This window comes from Aquarana catesbeiana, linkage group LG07 (genome assembly GCF_042186555.1).
Source record: "Aquarana catesbeiana isolate 2022-GZ linkage group LG07, ASM4218655v1, whole genome shotgun sequence".
NCBI lineage: Eukaryota > Metazoa > Chordata > Amphibia > Anura > Ranidae > Aquarana > Aquarana catesbeiana.
In genome coordinates, this window is record NC_133330.1 from 82,778,121 (window position 1) to 82,800,326 (window position 22,206).

The following is a 22,206-nucleotide window of genomic DNA, read 5'->3' on the forward strand; positions in this document are numbered from 1 at the left end:
GTAGAGCACGTAATGAATGATTTAATCTCAAATTCTGCCAAGGTGCTGGTGGAAACAAATCTATGTGTTCTTCTATGTGTGCAACCACTAAGGGAGCACACCCTACACCTCCTACATTGAAAAAAGCCAGTCATATACTCAAAAAAACCCCTCTTAGCTGGAGGAGGATCGAGAACGTTCGGGACCACTCTACCTCTAAGAGAGGAGCACCCTTATAAATCACCTGTGGCTTGGTTGGAAGGATATTACCCAATACATGGTCATTCGTGAGGACATGCCAATGTTTTCTGACGAGTTTGGCCACATTTCTATGTTGTATGGAGTAGGTGGTTATAAAGGGAATAGATGGTACCCTATCCGGGTTAGGTGCTTTACTTTTCAATAAAACACTCCTATCTAGAGATGCAACCTCATCAAGCGTGCTCCTAAGGGAGGCCTCAGGGTAACCCTTCTCACGAAAACGTCAGCCTGAAGTAAGAACTCGCCATGATCAGAGCAGTTACTTTTCAGACGTATAAGTTGACTTTTTGGCACCGACCTTAGCCAGGCCTCATGATGGCAGCTGTCAGAAGGTATGTACGAATTGCGATCCGTATTTTTAAAAAAGGTAGCCGTAGTAAACTGGCCATCCTTGACCCCAATTTTCAGACCCAAGAAATTAATCTCAGTTTGGCTAGCTTCATAACAGAGCCGAATGCCACGATCATTGGCGTTCAGCTCACTCATACAGGAATCCAAGTCCTCTCAGTCCCCATTCTACAGGAGGAGGATGTCATCTATGTATCTAGCCCATAACACCACCTGAGGCCTCCGGTGGGCATAGATGACATCCTCCTCCCATAGGGCCATAAAGAGGTTCGCCAAACTAGGGGCATACTTAGCCCCCATGGTGACCCCTCTATTCTGCCTATAAAACTGGCCCCCAAACCAGAAGTAGTTTCGAGTAGCCACAAAGTGAAGCAGTTGCATAATAAAACAAATTTGTTCATCAAACAGCGCGGAATCTCACCTCAAAAAATATTCCACCGCAAATAGCCCCAAGTTATGTGGTATTACTGTATATAGTGAAGCAACATCAGCTGTCACTAACCACCACCCTGGGTTAGGGGTATAATCAGCAAGTAAGTTGATTACATGACGGGAATCCTTCAGATGTGAGGGCATTTTGGTAACTAGTGGTTGTAAATAAAAATCTATATACCTGCCCACCCGGGATGTGATAGAATCAATGCCACTAACAATAGGGCGTCCCGGGGGGCAGGTAGGATGTTTATGGATGCTAGGTACTAGATGTAATCTCTCTTTATTATTTAAAATGCCCTGTTCAAACCCATACTGTATTAACACCTCTGATTCCTTCTTATACTGGGCCTTAGGGTCAGACCTACGAGGGGTATAAGTGTCACGCTCACCCAATATTCTAGACACCTCAGCAAGATAATCTTTCCTATCTAGAATAATAGGGGCTATGGCCCCCTCCCTGAAGGTTTTTAGGGATTTAATATTAAGGGGTTTGGAACAATTGCCCCTTAGAAGAGTGAAATGCAATAGAGACATGATGTCCGGTCTTAACTCTTTATGCGAGAACAAAAACTTAGTAATTAGACCAGCAGACAAAGGGGGGGCATTATTATTCTAGATAGGAAAGATTATCTTGCTGAGATGTCTAGAATATTGGGTGACCGTGACACTTATACCCCTCTTAGGTCTGACCCTAAGGCCCAGTATAAGAAGGAATTAGAGGTGTTAATACAGTATGGGTTTGAACAGGGCATTTTAAATAATAAAGAGATATTACATCTAGTACCTAAAGCCCCACGTGCCCCGGTGATTTACTATCTGCCGATAATCCATAAACATCCTACCTGCCCCCGGGACGCCCTATTGTTAGTGGCATTGATTCTATCACATCCCGGGTAGGCAGGTATATAGATTTTTATTTACAACCACTAGTTACCAAAATGCCCTCACATCTGAAGGATTCCCGTCATGTAATCAACTTACTTGCTGATTATACCCCTAACCCAGGGTGGTGGTTAGTGACAGCTGATGTTGCTTCACTATATACGGTAATACCACATAACTTGGGGCTATTTGCGGTGGAATATTTTTTGAGGTGAGATTCCGCGCTGTTTGATGAACAAATTTGTTTCATTATGCAACTGCTTCACTTTGTGGCTACTCGAAACTACTGGTTTAGGGGCCGCCATGGGGGCTAAGTATGCCCCTAGTTTGGCGAACCTCTTTATGGCCCTATGGGAGGAGGATGTCATCTATGCCCACCGGAGGCCTCAGGTGGTGTTATGGGCTAGATACATAGATGACATCCTCCTCCTGTGGAATGGGGACTGAGAGGACTTGGATTCCTTTATGAGTGAGCTGAACGCCAATGATCGTGGCATTCGGCTCTGTTATGAAGCTAGCCAAACTGAGATTAATTTCTTGGATCTGAAAATTGGGGTCAAGGATGGCCAGTTTACTATGGCTACCTTTTTTAAAAATACAGATCGCAATTCATACATACCTACTTACAGCTGCCATCATGAGGCCTGGCTAAGGTCAGTGCCAAAAAGTCAACTTATACGTCTGAAACGTAACTGCTCTGATCATGACGAGTTCTTACTTCAGGCTGACGTTTTAATCAGGCGTTTTCTTGAGAAGGGTTACCCTGAGGCCTCCCTTAGGAGCACGCTTGATGAGGTTGCATCTCTAGATAGGAGTGTTTTATTGAAAAGTAAAGCACCTAACCCGGATAGGGTACCATCTATTCCCTTTATAACCACCTACTCCATACAACATAGAAATGTGGCCAAACTCGTCAGAAAATATTGGCATGTCCTCACGAATGACCATGTATTGAGTAATGTCCTTCCAGCCAAGCCACAGGTGATTTATAAGGGTGCTCCCTCTCTTAGAGGCAGAGTGGCCCCGAACGTTCTCGATCCTCCTCCAGCTAAGAGGGTTTTTTTTTGAGTATATGACTGGCTTTTTTCAATGTAGGAGGTGTAGGGTGTGCTCCCTTAGTGGTTGCACACATAGAAGAACACATAGATTTGTTTCCACCAGCACCTTGGCAGAATTTGAGATTAAATCATTCATTACGTGCTCTACTGAACGGGTTGTTTATCTCCTCCAATGCCCTTGCGGGCTACAATATGTTGGGAGGACTAAACGCCCTCTTTCTGTCAGGCTTAACGTGCACATAACCAACATTCTAACAGGCTTCCCTAAACATCCGGTCTCCAGGCACTATCTTGAGGTTAATAATCAAGATCCTGCCAAGACTATTTTTCTGGGGATTGACAGATATACCCCCCATTGGAGGGGGGGTTCTCTAATATGTGGGATTTCTAGATTGGAGATGGCCTGGATATACAAATTAAAATGCTACACCCCTTTGGGCTTAATGTAGAGGTAGATCTTAATGCCTTTATAGATAATTCATGAGTATCCTATTCCCATTTTTGTAAACTTGCTGTGAACCTTTGGTGGCTATACCGTAACATCAATTTATCTGAGTTTATTCCTTTGAATATTTATTTTTATTATGTATTTTTCCTTATTCCCTATTGTTATTCATACCAACATTTTTATGTTTAAATTAATTTTTTTGGGGGCACTGTACTAAATTTTCATGATTATTATCTTTAGGAGTGTCTTATGACACCTTCTAATAGTGCCTCTTGATATATTTTTCTTAATTAACCATTTTTAGATATTTATTCATTATGGATGTCTCCTCTCATTTTTCCACTAGATGGCATAGCGGGACATCTATGTATCTATTTGGTTGGTTTTTTATAACGCCACATTTTATATCTTTTTTCAGATATATTTATTTATTTATGCCCCATTAGAATTTCATCTTAGTCTTCTTCTTTATTATTTATTAGTTTTTTCCCGTTTAGTATTATTATTTTTAATACACCCATTACGGTTTTACTTATTTTCCTGTTTTCAATCAGAATGTCTTGGTGCTGCCACTTGAGCTTCAGAACGAGGTGTGGTTTCTGTGAGTGTTATATGTAGCGTTGAGTCAGTGCGTCGCCCGTTCCCTTGACGACGTCCTTCTAAGACGAAACGTACCTCGGATGGTTGACGCGCTGACGTCATCGGTGTCATCTCGTCTTGAACGGGTGTCTGCAGGCCGGCCGGCCGGCTGTTTTTTATTCTTTTTTATCCTCGTTTATACCTATATTCACACTGTCTACTTAAGTGTAAACTCCTTTTTTAATAAAATTGTGTCTACTGACTTACACTATGGAGATCCTATTTTTTATTCCTCCGGGTCCTCCCTGTTGATTACCCCTATCCACTGGACAGAGCCTTCCTGCCTTGTCTCCTTTTCCCGGTGAGGTCGGATTAGGACGCCTCCATTGAATGGATATCCAATTTCATTACAAGCTGTCTTGTAGCTTGCCTCCGGTAAGCGTGCATTGCTATTGGTGGTGGATCTTTCACTTGGTGCCATTTGATGAGCTTCATTGCAATTACTACTGGATACCATTTGGGCTCTCTGGGACTTTTTTCACACACTGTGATTCACTATAATATCTTTTAATTACGTTACCTAATCTGACTCCTCAGGACTATATACTTTCTTTATTACTGTCAGATGTTTGCTTTTTTGATATATTGGTTGTCATATATATATATATACTTCAATGCATATTATTTCATTTTTGGTTTAGCGCAGTTCATTTTTTAAATTTTATTGCAGAGTATGGCTGGGTATTGCAGAGTATGGCTGGGTATGGCAGAGTATGGCTGGGTATGGAAGAGTATTGCAGGGTATTGCAGATTATTGCGGGGTATTGCAGGGTATTGCGGGGTATTGCAGGGTATTGCAGAGTATTGCAGGGTATTGCAGAGTATTGCTGGGTATTGCAGACTATTGCAGGGTATTGCGGGGTATTGCAGAGTATTGCGGGGTATTGCAGGGTATTGCAGAGTATTGCAGAGTATTGCAGGGTATTGCGGAGTATTGCGGGGTATTGTAGGGTATTGCAGAGTATTGCGGGGTATTGCAGGGTACTGCAGAGTATTGCAGGGTATTGCAGAGTATTGCAGGTTATTGCAGAGCATTGCAGGGTATTAGAATATGGCTGAGCATGGAGGGATGGCTGAGCATGGAGGTATGGCTGAGCATGGATGGATGGCTGAGCATGGATGGATGGATGGCTGGATGTGACTGCAATTGTCACAGAGCAGCGCTGTGGGCACTACAGATCCAGCCCACAGCGCTGCTGCCATCTGATCCCTCCCCCTCTCCTCTCACACTGTACTGATCGGTACACAGAGGGGAGAGAGGAACCTGTCATGACGCCGGTTTGTTTACAAGTGATCGTCCGTCATTTGACGGAGCGATCCCCTGGTAAACGGCCGCGATCAGCGATCACTGTACGCCCTCTCAGAGTTATCCAACCGCCCTGCAGCCGTCATTTGGTTATGGGCAGGTTGGTAACTGGTTAAAGGCCTTCTCCTTTGCTTTTATATGCATTTTTACATTGGAGTTAAGCCATCCAGGACTTTTGTTCGCTCTTTTAAATTTATTACCCAATGGGATGCATTGGTTAATGCCCTTATTTAATATGCTCTTAAAACAAACCCATCTCTCCTCCTTGTTCTTTGTTCCTAAGCTAGAATGTCTTCTAGCAAGGTTTCTAGTTTAGGGAAGTTGGCTCTTTTGAAATTCAGTGTCTTTGTATCCCCTTATGTTTCCTATTTGTGTGATTTATACTAAAGCCAATTGACCTGTGATCGCTGTTACCTAAATTGCCCCGTATTTCCACATCTGTGATCAGGTCTGTATTGTTGGTAATCAGTATATCAAATAACGCTTTATTTCTAGTTGGTGCGTCTACCATCTGACCCATAAAATTGTCCTGCAAGACATTTAGGAACTGGGGAGCCTTAGATGAATGTGCAGTTCCCTCCACCCAGTCTATGTCTGAATAATTAAAATCCCCCATGATGATAACACTTCCAATCCTTGCTGCTAATCAACATTGTGATAGGAGTGGGAGGCAGGGATAGAGCTGAACTGTGTTCATTAATGGAGTGGCTTCCTATGGTGCCACACAGAGAAGAGGAGGAGACCAGAGTGCTGGCGGGGGACCCCAGAAGAGGAGGATCGGGCTGCTCTGTGCATTACACAGAGCAGGTAAGTATGACATGTTTGTAATTTAACCTGCAATTGATCTTGGGTGTCCCCATAGCAAGCTGTTTGCTGTGGGGGCTCTCAGCAGGAGGGAGGGGCCAGGAGTGCTGGCGAAGGACCCAAGAAGAGGAGTATCTGAGCTGCTCTGTGCAAAACCACTACACAGAACAGGTAAGTATAACATGTTTGTTATTTTTAAACAAAAAAAAAACCTAGAATATAGTATCACTTTAACCCCTTGCTCCCTCCTAGGCAGAATTCTTTACATGTGGCTGCATCTAATTCCACCCAGGTAATTAAAGGAAGACACTTTGCCGTTTAAGTCCCAACTTACATCTTAAAGTAAACTGCCCCTACAGATTCACCCTCTTAAAGTGATTCTTGTCAACAACCTTATCTCTTAAAGTGAACTGTGTCAACAACCTCATCTCCTAAGGTGACCTGTACCAACAACCTTGTGTTTTAAAGGGAACTATCCTGTTCATTCTACATCTTAAAGGGACAGCATCTTACATTGCACGCCAACATAAGGGGCCCAGCTAAGCCGGCAGAAGATTCAATTTTCAGACTCCTTCATAATCAGGGTTTATCCTGTCAGCCACACTGGTTTACAGGTAGTCTAACCAATTTATCAGGCTTAAACCTAGACTCTCCTGACTGAGGACCTACAAGTGAGCTAGCCAGTTGTTTAAATGTCTCACTTGGGGAGTGATCTCCCAGTCAGAGGGCAATTCGTTCCTGCAGGACATAGATGGCCAAACTTTAAAGGGTATTACACTGTACTGTATTTTTACTTTGTTGTTTCACTGTGTCTTTCAGTTAACCTCTAAATTGTTGCACTGTCTTACTATTTTATTGCTACGAATACAACCTGGGCATTTGTCAGGTACCTGACTGGAGGCTGAGGTGACAAGGGGGGTTACTTTGCGGCTAAGTGCAGAGTACCCCTGAAGGTGGTGACAGGATGCTATGCCCAAAGCTGCACGGGTTGCCTGAAGGTGAAGTTGCCTGATGGTTCCAGATGTGAGGACACCCAAGAGCAGAGAAGTAGTCACAGCAGATGATTCTCTGTAGGTGTTGGCAGATGGCGCATCTTGACCGATGGATAAAGCAGGAAGCAAGGACATAAGCCAGGCAAGGGGTCAAACACAGGAAGTCAATCAGGAGCAGAGGCAGAAGCATGTTCGAGGTCAAACTGGGGTCAAACACAGGATGTCAGTCAGGAACAAGGCATAAGCAGGTCCATGAAGGAAGCCAGGTTCAGAGCCAAGAGAGAAGCTAGAGCAGGTCAGGAGTAAGCCAAGTCGGTAAAGTGTAATCAAGCAGAAGCACAAGGCACAGGAACACAGGATACAAGGCTGACAATAATCTAGCAATTTGTGAGAGGAGCTGCTAAGCGATCCTCGTGCGCCCGCGTGCATGAAGATTCGCCATTGCGTGCTGTTCGCTAATGCGCATGCGCAAATTAGCGCAGCCATACTGGATATTCGCATATTTGCCAGGTATTCTCAGAATTCTTCCCTGACAGCATTTTTATCACAGCTGATGTGTATTTTTCTTGTGTATCTCCAGAGAGCCTCCCCGGCCAATGTATTTTGTGGTGTCAGCAGGAGTGGGGCTTCGATCAGAGCCAAAGAAAGACCAGAGCACCCAAATCTGTCAGCGGCTCCTTCAGGGGTAGCGCTACACTATCTATTTCTGAGAATTCAAATGCTTTAACTAAACCCACACTGAGAACAGATTTAGTTTAAAGTGGTATTAAACCATAAAACAAACATTTAATACATTGCAGCATACCAATCCTTAGATGTGGTGGCTGTATTAGTTTCTTTTTTTTTTTTTGCCTTTTTTCCCTTTATTTTTACCTGGCAATTCAGCCAGTAAGTAAGTTCGCACTGATGCGAGTTCATGACAAATGTGATGCGTCAAAAGCACTTTAAATTCGCATGTCATCCTTAAAGTCATTGTTTTCAATGACGGCTGTTCACATACATGCATTGCGATTCCTCTACGAATGCGATGCGATTAAAAAAGGGTCTTGTGCGAGTTTAAGGCATTAAGAATTTAGTCTCCATAGACATCAATGTAAATCGTTCTTGAATCGCATTGAGGGTTCACATATGTGCGAATTCCACCACACTACTCTCCACAAAAATCAGGAAGTACACAGGAGGTTAACACCTTTTTTTTTTTTACATTATGATTCCATTGGCTAGAATATCAATCGCAGCTATGACCAACTCCTGAAATTTGCGGTAAAATCGCGGTAAAATCGCTGTAAATTCGCACCTCACAAAGGACAAAAAACGGAACAAAATCACAGCGCATCAGTGTGAACCGGGCCTCACTCACAAGAAGATAAGATCTCATGCCCTGCCACAAATCCTGACCGAACAACCTGAGCTTCTGCCAGCACCAAAATGTGTTCCCACATCCAAAAAGAAAAAGAAAAAGAGTGCTGCTGTGCTGCTAAATAACTATGGACAATTAACCATAAAACAACAAGCACTCCCCAGCCTATTCAACACACTTAAATTGGTGCCCGAATAAAAATCAATGGCAAGTAAACCCAAGAGCACCACTCTTTTTTCTTTCATCCAGTAACTCACTTCCCGTGTTAAGACTTCTGCACTTCAGGTGAAAGAGTAACAGGGACCCCCTTGGACAGCAGTATCGACAGTCTGCCGGGGCATGTAGTGTTAGGGTGTCAGATTTAGACAGATGTGAATAATGAATTCCTGCTAAAACATTTAAACATTTACAGCAACAGTTTTTTCCCCTTGTGAGATAAAGATTTTACATAAGTGAATAAAGCTGACCATTGTAAGCACCCCTGTCAGTTGGAAATAGTTTGTTTCACCCCTCTAACTGCTACTTTCTCTGGGTAGCTTGGTCTGTTAAGGGAAGATCAAAAATAGCAGACTGACTGGCAGGATCACATTGTGAAAATAAAGAAAAAAAAGCCTGATAACATAAAACTAAAGCAGCCATCACATCTTAGAATTGGTAAGCTGCAATATAATAAATGTTTGTTTTTGAGTTATGTGGATTCTCAGGGGTGAGGATTGATAGGAACATCATGGTCTGATACTAATAGAGTGAAAAATGAGTAATCTCATAAATCTGCAGTCAAATAAAGCTGAAAAGTAACTTCTACCTTTCAAACTCTTTCGCATTTAACCTTCTTTGACTTATGTTTAGCTGGATATTAATTACCTTGAAGATGCATTGTGCTTCACTTACAGAATCTCTTCCAGAAACCTATTGAAGAGGCTTTTTAATTGTCAAATTTTTTGCTTGCATGTGGCTCCTTTCCAAAGTCGATAAAATTGTAAGAGGTAAAGATGGCAGTTAAGTTTATGGGGCATGAAATTAAAAGGAGAACATTTGATAAGGTAAATATGATATAACATATTTAGAGGAGAGCTTGGATTTTTTGACACTACTGGTACCTTTAGCTAATAAATACAGCAAAAAAAAAAAAAATTGCTCAATGTGCAGGACGTCATGCGTGAACTTAGGCCAAAGATGCAAAGCAGTAGTTGATCCATTTTTAATACAAGGCTTCATGATTTTATGCTACTACACTAAACATAATTGATTCTAAACATTACATTCCTATGCAGGCCTGGACTGGCCATAGGACACACCGGGCATTTGCAGGCCAGTTCCGTTCTGCCATCGACCATGACGCGGGAGGGGATCTGGGGGAGACACTGGACCAGAAAGAAGGTAAGCTCCTTGTGCGCCTGGATAGGAGGAGCGGTAGGGCGGCTGCATAGAGGAATCTCTATTCTACTCCTGCAGCCTCTTAAAGCCCTCTTATCCTCCTCTCTCTCCCGCAGGCATTCAGAGGCTGCAGGAGGAAGATGGAGAGATTGATTCTCCTATATCCTCCTATCCAGCTACTTTCTGCTGCCCCTCCTGTGCTGTCCACCCCCCAGTGCTGTCTGACCCCCCCATGTGCTCTCCAGCCCCCTAGTGCTCTCAGCCCCCCACGATGTGCTCTCAGACTACCCCCCCTGTGCTCTCAGCTCCCCCCATGCTCTCAGACTTCCCCCCCTGTGCTCTCAGACTCCCCCATGTTCTCAGGCTCCCCCACCCCAGTGCTCTCAAGCTCCCCCAAATGCTCTCAGCTGCCCCCGATGCTCCCAGGCTCTCCCCAGTGCTTTCAGCTGCCCCCGATGCTCTCAGGCTCCTCCCAGTGCTCTCAGCTCCCCCCATACTCTCAGGCTCCCCCAGTGCTCTCAGACTCCCCCCCCCAATGTTCTCAGGCACCCCCCCAGTGCTCTCAGCTCCCCCCATGCTCTCAGGCTCCTCCAGTGCTCTCAGCTCTCCCCTGTGCTCTCAGGCTCTCCCCAGTGCTCTCAGGCTCCCCCCATGCTCTCAGACTCCCCCAGTGCTCTCAGCTCCCCCCATGTTCTCAGGCTCCCCCCATTGCTCTCAGCTCCCCCATGCTCTCAGCCTCCCCCCCCCAGTGCTCTCAGCTCCCCCCTATGTTCTCAGCCCCTCCCTTGTGCTCTCAGGCTCCTCCCAGTTCTCTCAGCTCCCCCAGTGCTCTCAGCCCCCCATTCTCTCAACCCCCCATGCTTTCAAGCTCCCCCCAGTGCTCTCAGCCCCCCCATGTGCTCTCCCCTCTGTGCTCTCCAACCCCCCATGCTCTCAGCCCCCCCCGTGCTCTCAGCTCCCCGCCATGTGCTCTCCACCCCCCCCAGTGTTCTCTGACTCCCCTTGTGCTTTCCAACCCCCCCTGTGTTCTCAGGCTCCCAGCCCCCCTGTGCTCTCCAGCCCCCCCCCAGTGCTCTCATCTCTCCCCCATGCTCTCTGCTCCCCCCAGTGCTTTAAGCTCCCCCAATGCTCTCCAGCCCCCTAGTGCTCTCAGGCCCCCCATCCTGTGCTCTCCAACTCCCCCCCAGTGCTCTCCGCCCCCATGCTCTATGCCCCCCTAGTGCTCTACAGCCCCTCTCACGCTCTACAGCCCTCTCTAGTGCTCTACAGCCCCCCCAGTGCTCTACAGCCCCCCCAGTGCTCTCTGCCTCTTGTGCTTTCCAGCCCTCCTATGCTCTCCAGCCCCCCCGTGCTCACCAGCCCCCCACAGTGCCCTTCACCCCACAACGTTCTCCAGACCCCCCTATGCTCTCTGCCGTCCCCTTGTGCTCTCCACCCCCTATGCTCTACGACCCCCCCCGTGCTCTTTCCCGGTCCCCCTCGCCTCTATTAGGATGGAGATTGGCGAAAGGGCCGGTAAAAATGCCATGGGCTGCTTAGTCTAAAATGCCCAGGCCTATTTTTTGTCCCAGTCCGGGCCTGCCCCCCATGCTCTCAGACTCCACCCCATGCGCTCAGGCTCCCCTTACCCCAGTGCTCTCAGCTCCCCCCATGCTCTCATTCTCCCCCCCAGTGCTCTCAGCTCCCCCCCATGCTCTCAGGCTCCCCCCAGTGCTCTCAGCTCCCCTCATGCTCTCAGCTCCCCCTGTGCTCTCAGGCTCCCCCCAGTGCTCTCAGCTCCCCTCATGCTCTCAGCCCCCCCCCTGTGCTCTCAGGCTCCCCCAGTGCTCTCAGCTCCCCTCATGCTCTCAGCCCCCCCTGTGCTCTCAGGCTCCTCCAGTGCTCTCAGCTCCCCTCATGCTCTCAGCCCCCCCTGTGCTCTCAGGCTCCCCCCAGTGCTCTCAGCTCCCCCCATGCTCTCAAGCTCTCCCCAGTGCTCTCAGCTCCCCCCATGCTCTCAGGCCTCCCCCTGTGATCTCAGCCCCCCCAGTGCTCTCCCCCTGTGCTCTCAGCCCCCCCCGTGCTCTCAGATCCCCCCAAGAGCATGGGGCTGGGTTGCAATTGCACCCCCTGCGACCCCTGTAGGTACACCTCTGAACCATCCTGTTCAGAACACAAGCAGCTGTGAAGATATCATTCACGACATGCCTTGAATGTAACTGTTTTGGGAAACAGTCACATTATTGGGCTTAGTTCTGCTTTAATGTTGTATTGGAAATACAAGACTGCATTGATTTGGCTGTACATTTGGCTGATTTTGCTATACATGGCTGTACAGCAGAGGGACACATCATTTTTATAGCAACAGTGCCTGTAGAAACAAGACAAGGCTGTCAAACAATTCAATTGTTCTCTTTTTAGTGCTGTCTGTTCCCTTTCTTCAGCTGTGTCCAGTTGCTAAGGATGTGGTTGCTATGCTCAGGGCAGCTCTGAGTAGAAAAGAACAACATTATTGGGCAAATTTATTAAAGCAAAGAGGATGTACAAAGTACAGTAACCCTTATGCCCCGTACACACGGTCGGATTTTCCGATGGAAAATGTGTGATAGGACCTTGTTGTCGGAAATTCCGACCGTGTGTGGGCTCCATCACACATTTTCCATCGGATTTTCCGACACACAAAGTTTGAGAGCAGGATATAAAATTTTCCGACAACAAAATCTGTTGTCGGAAATTCCAATCGTGTGTACACAAATCCGACAGACAAAGTGCCACGCGTGCTCAGAATAAATAAAGAGATGAAAGCTATTGGCCACTGCCCCGTTTATAGTCCCGACGTACGTGTTTTACGTCACCGCGTTTAGAACGATCAGATTTTCCGACAACTTTGTGTGACCATGTGTATGCAAGACAAGTTTGAGCCAACATCCGTCGGAAAAAATCCTAGGATTTTGTTGTCGGAATGTCCGAACAAAGTCCGACCGTGTGTACAGGGCAATAGTGATCAGATTTTACAGTCAGCTCAAGAGATTATTTCCTATTGCTTGCTGTCGGGTACTGCACTTCACACATCTTTATTGCACTTTTACTGCTCTTCTAAATTATTTAAATCATGCTGACCCAACAGCAAACAATGGTATGAAAACTGTGATACAGTCAAAACTTCTAATGTGTTAAGCCGGCCATAGACGGATTGAAATTCGTCCGGATCAGCAGGAACCGGACAAATTTTGGTCCATCTATGGGCGGGCTGGTTGTACTGAGGTCGGATCTATCGATCAAATTCAGTATAACCATTCTGTGTTGTTTTTTTTTACGCAATCACTGCCGGCGGCTATAGCCTTCCGCTGTCAGAATACCATAACCCAGCAGGAGGGATTACCCCACCATCCCTAACTGTGTTGATGAGGGAATCAAGTGATTCTATTTTCTTCAATTTGTAGTTGAAAGAAAGAAAATAGCATAAGCTATTACAAATCTTAGTTCACCTTTACAGATATAAGGACAATTTTAAACTAACAACTAGGGCAGCGCAGTGGTGTAGTGTGCAGCACTCTCGCCTAGCAGTAAAAAAGGGTTGCTGGTTCGAATCCCAATCACGACACTACCTGCCTGGAGTTTGCATGTTCTCCCTGTGCCTGCGTGGGTTTTCTCCGGGTACTCCGGTTTCCTCCCACGCTCCAAAGACATGCTGGTAGGTTAATTGGATCCTGTCTAAATTGTCCCTAGTATGTATGATTGTGAGTTAGGGATCTTAGATTGTAAGCTCCTTGAGGGTAGGGACTGATGTGAATGTACAATGTATATGTAAAGCGCTGCGTAAATTGACGGCGCTCTATAAGTACCTTAAATAATAATAACAGTGTTCACTCTCCCGAGCCCCTTGTGTCTAACTATACACTCCTTCTTTTGTGACACCCCCCCTTTTCCGGCTACTGTCACTGTCACACTGACAGACGCACGGCGAGGAGTTTTGTAACAGGGTTGGGTGTAGCCTGACGGGGGACTGAGAAACTAGTTCCCAATCAGGTCCAGGTTCATGGCAGTGGGCAGATCCATAGCCATTATTCGGTCAAATAGCAGCTTTCGAATCCACCCACTGCCCTGTGCTTTCAGTCAAAATAGGGATGGGGAACTAGACTTTCAGTTTTTTGTCAGGCTCCACCTACTCAGTGGCTAGTCATTTTTTAACTGTGGGCATTGCCCATATTTATGGGCATCCTTGGCTCCTTTGTTTACATTTAGCTTTCAGCTGGAGAATGTCCTGGCCAACAGCTGAATGAAGCCGAGGAGAGAGTTCTGTGCGGGAAACTGTCACTTACATGACCCAGTACAAACATGCCCCTTTCTGAGTCTTGGTGTACCTCTATATGCAGGCTCAGGATCTTAATTTCCACCAGTTTCCTATTCTGGGAACTGGCAACAATTTTTTAGAAATCTGCCACTGCCAAAGTAAGTAGGTTCTTAACCACTTGCCGACTGCCGCACGCCGATATACGTCGGCACAATGGCAGCGGTGGGCAAATGGGCGTACCTGTACATCCGCTTTAAGAGCCGGGGATAGCAGGCGCGCATGCCCACTGCATACAGTGTGACCATGCCCGCGGGACCGACAGACTCGGTGTCCGACTGGTCTCCCGGCGATCGTGTCACGGAGCCTCAGAACGGGGAAGAGCCCATGTAAGCAAGGCATTTCCCCGTTCTGTCCTGTGATATGACAGAAATCACTGCTCCCTGTCATCGGGAGCAGTGATCGCTGTCATGTGACTAGTAGCCCATCCCCAACACAGTTATGCCGCGTACACACGATCGCACATTCCGACAACAAAATCCATGTTTTTTTTCCGAAGGATGTTGGCTCAAACTTGTCTTGCATACACACAGTCACACAAATTTTGCCGGAAATTCCGAACGTCAAGAACGCGGTGACGTTACAGCATGTACAACGAGCCGAGTAAAATGAAGTTCAATAGCCAGTGCAGCTCTTCTGCTTGATTCCGAGCATGCGTGGAATTTTGTGCGTCAGAATTATGTACACACGATCGGAATTTCCGACAACAGATTTTGTTGTCGGAAAATTTGATCTCAAATTTTATTTGTCGGAAATTCAGACGGAAAATGTCTGATGGAGCCTACACACGGTCGGAATTTCTGACAACGAGTTCCCATCGAACATTTCCCGTCACGTAATCTGACCGTGTGTACGCGGCATTAGAATCACTCCCTAGGACACATTTAACCCCTTCATTGCCCCCTAGTGGTTAACCCCTTCACTGCCAGTGTCATTTACACAGTAAGCAGTGCAATTTTATAGCACTGATCGCTGTATAAATGACAATGGTCCCAAAATAGTGTAAAAATCGCAGATCGCCGCCATTACTAATAAAAAAAAAGTAAAAAAAATAAAAATGCCATAAAACTACCCCCATTTTGTAGACGCTATAACTTTTGCGCAAACCAATCAATATATGCTTATTGTGATTTTTTTTTTACCAAAAATATGTAGAATACATATCGGCTTAAACTGAGGAAAAAAGTAGGTTTTTTAATATATTTTTGGGGGATATTTATTATAGCAAAAAGTGAAAAATAATGAGTTTTTTTTCAAAATTGTCGCTCTTTTTTTGTTTATAGCACACAAAATTAAAAACGCAGAGGTGATCAAATACCACCAAAAGAAAGCTCTATTTGTGGGAAAAAAGGAGGTCAATTTTGTTTGGGTGCAACATTGCACGACCACGCAATTGTCAGTTAAAGCGACGCAGTGCCGAATCGCAAAAAGTGCTCTGGTCAGGAAGGGGGTAAAATCTTCCGGGGCTGAAGCGGTTAAAGTGGCAGTGGTAAGAACTACCTGAATTAGTTACACAGGTCAGTGTTACGTTACCAAAATTGGCGCAAATGCTTGCTTGAGTTAGGCTCAGGTGGTTCGGAGGTGCATTGAGCGTTCGATCAGGTCCGCCTGAAAAACGGACAGGCGGACCTGATCGGACAGCATGTGTGAAAGGGGCCATACTGTTTTATTGAATTCCCCTGAAAGACTATTAACATAACAAAACTAGGGAAAAGGTTGCTTCTCCTGCTAAAAGTGCGGTCAGGAATGTACTGTTAAACCTTATCAGTGGTATACAGCAAATATACTTAGCTTTGGCATCATTAAAAGGGTTGCCATCTTGCCTGTATTTTACAGCCCTGCCTACTAAAAATGGGACCTGTCATCAATGTTATATGAACAGGAAAAAGATCATAAAGTTTTGTATTTTTGAATTGTATTTATTATTATTATTATTATTATTATTATATGGGATTTATATAGCGCCAACAGTATTTAGAGCCACATTTTTTTTTTCAGTGTAGTAAGAAATTATTTCAAAATCCTGCCCGTTTTTCTCTTTCTTATTGTGGTATGTGTTCCACTGTAGAGATTTCCTTTCACTTCTTTTTCTAGGGGTAAAACAACAATTAGGAGTAAATTTCTCTAAAGTGAGAGAAAATCCTCTCTTAGGCTTGTAGGCAGGTGGCCTACTGTATATTTAGTTAGCACCTGGCTGTCCAGGTCAAGGGGGAAAGGGTTAATGTTTTGCAGCCTTTACCAAGGTGTTCGCTGGCCTTCTCTGGGGTCCAGCCTCCCTCCCCTGTTCTTTAAAAGGTAAGAAGTTCGGATCGGGGGTGGGTGGGGGGGTGTTGAGGGGTCCGACTCACTGGGACCTCTGAAATGCTGATTTCCCAGAATACCCCAAGAACATAGACTTCTCATTTTGAGCATTTCCAAGTATGGACTTTTCCCAAAGAGGCTTCACCTGGGGCACCCACAGTTAGGTTTAGTTAGGAGAAAGACAGTATTGCATGTTATACATTTTGTGCCAAGTTTGCATTAAATGTTGATTCAACTGCTCAGAGCCTGGTCTGAAGTTATTCTAGGGGTGCATTTGAGATCTTGGCATATTATTAAAGAATGTGGGTCCATAACAGCAATATGGGTGTAGCACTACCCCCGTAGGAGTTGCTGATGTCAGGGTTCCCCACTGCTGCACAGCCAGTCACAAAGCATTTCCTTCTAGCATCCAGACACAGAAATTAGCCCTTTGGCTTGTTTTTGTTGTTTTATTAGGGGATGATAACTTGGATGGGGTGAGGGATTATGGGATGCCCAACTTGAAAACGTTCAACAATCAAAACCAGGGACAACGTTCTCCCTATTTATAGATACCTCTTCTTCCTTCCACCTGCACAAACTTGGTTCCCTTGTATAGCTTCTGCTGAATTACTCCAGGAGGAACTAACAGTCTATTTAGCTCAGCAACAGCCCATTACAGGCTAGGAACTTACCCTTTGGTAAAGTAGCATATGTGGAGTAAACATCATTGCTTACAACCTTCTGCTTGCCCGTAGACATTGATCCCGGTTCTGCTGTCTACAGAAAATGCTAGCCCGCCTGGCTGCTACCAGCCCACCTGGCTATTTTCTCTTCCCAGTCCTCCCGACTGACATTCACATGGAGACTCCCCAGGGCAAGGTTGGATGAAGACCTGGCACACCGCTGTCTTTAAGAGAGCACTGCTACAGCTGGCAGTCTCTCCCCTTGTCTGTCCCTGCACCGTGCTGATCTAATCACTCTGTCTCTCTTTGCTCCTGCTGCCTCTCCGGAAAGCTTTCCTCCAACTGCCTCCTGTGGTAGGATCCTGCCAGGCCAGCCACATGAGCTCCGGCCCGAGGTAAAACCCCTACCTGGCAAGTGTCCCTCAAGGGCCACCGACAGACTCTTCTCAACACTGCTTCTCCATCTTCCACCTGACTCCCTGACTGGCATGGCTCATTCCTATTTAAGGGCTCCTTGTTCCCCTGCCAAGCCCTCTCCTGGGGATTGGCTAAGGGCCCCTAATTATTCAAGGCAACCCCTCCTAGCCTCCGCCCTCTATCTTCTAGAATGTTCTCCAACATTCTAGAAACAGGGGGAGGCACCAGAGAGCTGCCAGGATGAGTCATCCAGTCCTAATCTCTAATAACCCTGACCCAGATGCCATTCCTCGGATTTATCCCTGGACCAGATACAGATACATTTCCCTGTACTACCACTAGTCACACACTTGTAGTTGCTACATGGGGCATGTGTAACATTACTAAGACAGAGGTTCATTCAGACGTTCATTCAGCAAGACAAGAAGAAAGAGGTAGTTGCCATGAGTAATTGCAAGGAAGAACAGCAACCAGTCATTTGCATGGTCCTCCGGTAGCGAGGGGGTTGGTGCTTTGTCTTCCTCCTTAACGGTTCGTCTCCATCAGACTAGCGTTACAGGGATCTATGGCCTAGGTATGGGAAGAGAAGAGTTAGGTGAGAGCAGGCATGAGGTCCAGGCTATATGCTTAATGGGACCCCACTCTGTTACTGGGAGTGAGGTACACTGACTGGTGCAGTGGGCAGAGACTCGGCCTGTCCTTCCGAATGCAACACATACATCAGTTCAAGTGTGTGTGAACTGCCAGTTACAGTTTACTCCAGTTAGTTCCTGTTAAACTTTGCATTCCATTTTTTTGGAACAAATTGCCTATTTGCATTACTCATGTGTCTATTTTTGTACACTGCACTTTTGTAAATTTATATGCTGCGATAGACGGCTTTCGATAGAGGAGGGGGATGTGTAGGCAGGTGGACTACTGTATATTTAGTTAGCACCCATCTGCCCAGGTCAGGGAGAAAGGGTTCGTTTTTTGTCACCTTTCCTGGTGTGTTTGCTGCCTTTCTCAGGGGTCCAATGGTTTCAGAGGGGGTCCCATGTTTTAAAAAAGGGAAGAGGTCCAAATCCTAGGGGGGATACACGCAACTAGGGATATATATCGAGACTCGCTAGGACCTGTGGTCCGCTCTGAAACACTGATTCAATGGAAAAACCCAAGAACATGCATTTGGACATGGACTTCTCAGTTAGAGTATTTCCAAGTATAGGCTTTTCCCATGCTGACTGGTGGACTGGGCAGAGGCTTGGCCTGTCCCTCCAAATGAAACACAACCATCAGTACAAGTGTGTAGGACATGGGACGAAGCAGCTTATGGAGGAACCCTGTTCTTCGGGTACTGCACACATGAGGCCATCTTAATGTTTGACTCTTCACATGACCGTGGCTCACGCCTGGTTACTCCACATGCAAGGGTTAGTGAGTAAAACACCTGGTGTACCCTAAAGAACCCCTGGAGGTACGCAACGTGGAATAGTCAGCATGGGTACACTGCGCCCTTCATCAAACTCTCCCACCCCCTTACAGGCTTAGCTTAAACTTGCAGCATTGTGGGGACAAGGATTGTAATATCAGGTGGCTGAACTACGTTTTTACTGCCCGCAACCACCCCCTCATGCTGCAAAGACAGGTATACAGGGGTATATACATGCCATGGCCATGATGCTTTGCATTGCAGCTGGTAAAAATGATCCTCCCTTCGTGTTGGGTGGGCAGTACTGCAGAACATGACCCGGTTGTGGCACGGTGGGTGGTGCAGGCTTTTAGAGGTTAGTCAACATAATGCCTCCTCACGCCTGTCAAATGTTCTCTGAAAAGCAATCCATCTCGGGAGTGCTCTTCAGAGGGCTACCACATGTGTAAACGAGCCCTTAGAACAGGGGTCTCCAAACTTTCTAAACAGAGGGCCCGTTTACTGTCCTTCAGACTTTAGGGGGGACGGAGTGGCCAGTGGAAACAGTAAATGCCTCAGTGTCATTGGGAGTAAAAAAAATTACATAGTGCCTGTAGTCAGTAGAAAGAGGAATAGTGTCCTATCACTGGTATTATTGAGAGGAATAGTGTCTAATTGTTTATATAAGTGGGAGGAATTATGTCTCATTGCTGGTATTAGTGGGAGAAATAGTGTCCCATCACCATCATTGGTGTTAGTGGAGGGAAAAATGCCCGATTGTTGGTGTCAGTGAGAGGAATGGTTCTCCACTGTTGGTGTCAGTGGAAGGGATGGTGCCCACTTTTTGGTGTCAATGGGAGGAATAGTGTCCTGAGAGCCAGATAAAGGTGAGCAAAGGGCCGCATTCGGCCCATGGGCCACAGTTTGGAGACCACTGCCTTAGACAGTTGTCCATGGAACAGGAGTCTCCCCATTGAAAGATTTCCCCTCAAACCCTATTCTGCTAACAACCGTAAACTTTCTGAACTTGTGACGATCCTCAACAAGAGAAATAGAAGGGATAAATCTCTCCAGCAGGGACACAGACAGCAATACACAGTTACAGAGATTCCAACTCTTGCACAAACTAAAACTAAAGAAAAAGTTTTGTCTTTGGATACACTTTAAGGTAACTGAGAAAGTAAAGACTGTTTAGCATATACAGTACAGTATATCACAGCTGGTAAAGAATGAAAAACATGAACTTACTGGAGGACAAAGCAATAAATACACCTAAATCTGTACTCTGGGCACAAAGACTTTAAAGGCTAAGTTGTTTCCCAAAAATCAGTCTATAGAGTCAAGAGGCCTCAATAGGTATTGAAAACTATGCAACTTTGTAAAAAAAAAAGGATTTTCATGGTCATACTATTTAGGGCCCCCTCCCCCGGAAGCCTGAAAAACTCTAAGTTACCAATGACCATCATTGGCTTTTGTCCTGTAATGCTGGGAGTGAGCATCCAATTGTTTTCATGCTCCTGCAACAAGGCAGCATATGGGGATTGCTAACTGGGAGTTTTTTTTAGCCTGGCTTCTGGGGGGCTAATGGCACACAAGTATGACAATAAAAATGTTTTTTTTTTTTTTTTAAAGTTCTGTAGTAAACACATTCAAAACTAAACACCAGGTGCATTAAAAAGTAAGTACAAAAAAAGTGAACCACAAAAATGGACTTCTGATGGGGGCTGTGGTGCTTGTGGTCCACACCATTCTTTATAGCGGTAGTAAACCGCAAACAAAAAAAAACCTTCTCCCTGCAAATTAACCACATTTTGAAATATTATTATTAATCTTTCATATTAATTATTAGCACATTATGAAAGACTTGCCTGAAAATGAAGCCCTCCAGCGGGGCACTGTCACCGTTGACAGGGCTTCCATCTTCACCCGGTCTTCCTTCCAGGTTCGCAGGCAGCTGCCGTTTAACTGTCACACTATCCAATGGCTGGTGTCATAACTGATCAAACGTGCAACATTGTGGCAGTTGCAGATTAAACAGAGGCCAAGATGGCAGTGTCCTTGGCTGAAAACAATAGGAGGGTTTACTTCCACTTTAAGTATTAGTTGGCCCTAAAACACACTGCAACGCACTGAATTCGACTTTGAAATTGTACTAGTTCACTTGAAATCGCACGATTTTAGTGCAACTTCAGGTGCAACTTGGCTGACATCTGTGCGACTTCATGCATGTATCTGGAGGGTTCATAAGACAAAAAGAATGCTGCAGCAACAAAGAAAAGGCAACGTATTGTCTCATCTTGTATTACACACTGCCTATACACATGATTTATGAGCCCTGACCATTTGAATGTAATGAAATTGTGAAGGTGAAACATCTCCTGCCTCCTTCCCCTCTTTCAGCACATTAATAAATTTACATGTAATAGAAAAATAAAGTTCCAAGAGCACCAATCAATTTCTAAGAGCAATCAATTTACCTTTGGATACTAGAAGGATCCCCATTGGCCCATGGCTATTTCTCTTCATATTTCCAGGCCCCCAGGTTAGTTCTTGTGATTATTCAGTTCTCCTTCGGTGTCGGCACTGTCGAAGATTATGGGACGGGCTAGATGAGAGCTGGTTTTGGTGAATGCAGAAAACTTGGCATTTGTTGGAGATGTGTGACGCAGCTGATGTGACATGTCTTGTTGTCAGGAAGAGATAAGAGATGCTGGTCAGGGCTGGAAAAAAACTCATCAGCAAACTAGTGTTTAGGAATGATAAGAGAACTTACTACAGAGCCGTAAAACAGAGCCAAAAATAACAGTTTGAAATGGAAATGTGCTTTTATTCTGTTGAATGATGCTCACTGGGGTGACACACTTAGGCCTCATGCACACCGGACATTTTTACAGCTGCTGTTTTTGGCTCCAGACTTTTTTTCTGCAGTCAAACTCCCCAGCATTTATTCTATGTTTCCATGCACTCATAGGCTGTTATCAGCGGCTTTTGGCAGGGGTATTTTTCTAGCTGGAAAAACCCCAGAACTAGCTTTTCAACTGTAAAAACGCCCTAACTCTGAAAACAGCTTAAAAACACCAAAAAACGCTGAAAAACTTAGCTATTCAGCATTTTTGAGCCATAAGCTTTTATGGGAGCATATTTTGCTAAAAAACGCTACAGCTAAAAAACTCTAAAAAACACTACTACAAAAATGCTGAAAAACTCACTCTAC

At 45.5% G+C, this 22,206-nt stretch overlaps 1 protein-coding gene across 1 annotated transcript in view; it reads right to left on the reverse strand.

Moving 5' to 3' along the window:
• Positions 1 to 21,654, reverse strand: part of LOC141103128 (platelet glycoprotein IX-like) — a 35,335-nt gene extending 13,681 nt beyond the window's left edge. The window contains exon 1 of the mRNA XM_073592389.1: positions 21,470 to 21,654. The gene's annotated coding sequence lies outside the window, so the exon portion shown is untranslated. The remainder of the gene's footprint in view (positions 1 to 21,469) is intronic.
• Positions 21,655 to 22,206: the final 552 nt, after the last annotated feature.